The sequence below is a fragment of the Mandrillus leucophaeus genome, unplaced genomic scaffold (genome assembly GCF_000951045.1).
Source record: "Mandrillus leucophaeus isolate KB7577 unplaced genomic scaffold, Mleu.le_1.0 Scaffold42, whole genome shotgun sequence".
Classification (NCBI taxonomy): Eukaryota; Metazoa; Chordata; class Mammalia; order Primates; family Cercopithecidae; genus Mandrillus; species Mandrillus leucophaeus.
In genome coordinates this window covers 3870193-3871786 of record NW_012104476.1, presented here as the reverse complement: position 1 = coordinate 3871786, position 1594 = coordinate 3870193, and the positions used below count along the sequence as shown (strand labels likewise).

General features: G+C 49.4%; 1 protein-coding gene across 1 annotated transcript in view; it reads left to right on the top strand.

Moving 5' to 3' along the window:
• The first annotated feature begins 292 nt into the window (after nucleotides 1-292).
• The window catches only part of TMEM248 (transmembrane protein 248), a 46447-nt gene continuing 45145 nt past the window's right edge, over nucleotides 293-1594 (top strand). The window contains exon 1 of the mRNA XM_011992899.1: nucleotides 293-695. The gene's annotated coding sequence lies outside the window, so the exon portion shown is untranslated. The remainder of the gene's footprint in view (nucleotides 696-1594) is intronic.

Sequence of the window (1594 nt, the reverse complement as noted above, 5' to 3'; positions counted from 1 at the left end):
TTCTCCGCCGGCTTCTTTCCCCGCTTCTCGGGATGCGGCCCCCGACCCAGTTGCTGGCGGGGGTCGCCCAGCATCGGCCGACCTCGGCCTGGTACCCCCACACTGGGGTTGGCCCAGCCGCGTTCCCCGAGCCAGGGTTCCCTGCCGGCCTTGGAGATGGCGGGACTTCCCACGTCGGGAGCCGAGGCCTGGATAATTCGAATTTGGCACGGGAAACATTTTGGTCGTTTGCCATTTTTCGACTTTGGGGAGTGTTTGTATTTCTTCTCCGTTTGCCAGTGAAACACATCTCAGAAAGGTGGGAGGGAGAGAGTCACGTATGTGCACAAAGTTAAATGGCATAGTGGTGTTCCCTGTGTCAAGCTTGGTAAATATCCAGAATGGGGTGGATTCTTTATTCATGTTTTTAATAAAATGAGGAGTGATCGCAAGGTAATCTAGAGGCATGTAGTTTCAGTTCCTGTGATGGGGACCATCAGTAATAAAACCAGGCCTGTGGTGCTGTTTTGAGTGGTGTGAACGCCGTACCCATTGGACAGCTGGTGAGGAGGCCTTTGTGGAAGAATCTAATGTCTGAGTTTGGTTCTCAACTAGCAGAGGACAACCCTCACTGGCTGATGAATGATGAGCTTCTTTGAAGCCTGCTGTGCAAGGATTGTGGCTTCCCCCTGAACTGCTCCTTTCTTGCCTCAAAGGTGAGCCGCTATGGGAGAGAGTGGGAAGAAAAACTCCGAGGCTGGTGATGAATATGTGATAAAGTGGTTTGTCTCGATAGCACCGTCAGCTTGGGTCAGCATAGGGTCTGAGCATGTGTATCTCATTTGTAGATGAATGTTCCATCAACGCTTGACCGATAAGGGTGTCCACCTACTTCCTCTTTTCATCTAGCGGTTCTGACAGGAAGTAGACCTGTCGCGCACCTCAGTTATACTTACGTGTACATTGACCCCAAGAGCATTTACTCTCTAAGAGTAAGGATGCGGAGTTTCAACTTGTAGTGAAGATTCTGGGAGAATTCCTGTGGCCTGAATCAGGTGGACTGGAATCACTGCTAGCACCGAAGTCTCAATACTGAAATCACCAAACGCTGGTTGACAGGCACCTTCTCTGTTTAGGCTCTAGATGCATCTGGTGCAAGAAGGAAAGGTGGAGCTAAGTGCAATATATATATATATATAATTTTTTTTTTTTTTTGAGACAGAGTCTTGCTCTTTTCGCCCAGGCTGGAGTGCAGTGGTGCAATCTCTGCTCACTGCAACCTCCGCCTCCCAGGTCCAAGCAATTCTCCTGCCTCAGCCTTCCTAGTAGCTGGGATTACAGGCGCCTGCCACCATGCCCAGCTAGTTTTTGTATTTTTAGTAGAGACAAGGTTTCACCATGTCTCTACTAAAAAGGCTGATCTTGAACTCCTGACCTCAGGTGATCCATCCACCTCGGCCTCCCAAAGTGCTGGGATTACAGGCTTGAACCACCGCACCTGGCCTAAGTGCAAATGTAGTAATAGTTTCTGCCTGCAAGGAATGTACTTAGAGGAAGCAATAGGCTAGAAAATGTGGCAGGACTGAATTGCCATAGTGGTATACCAAATGTTAGG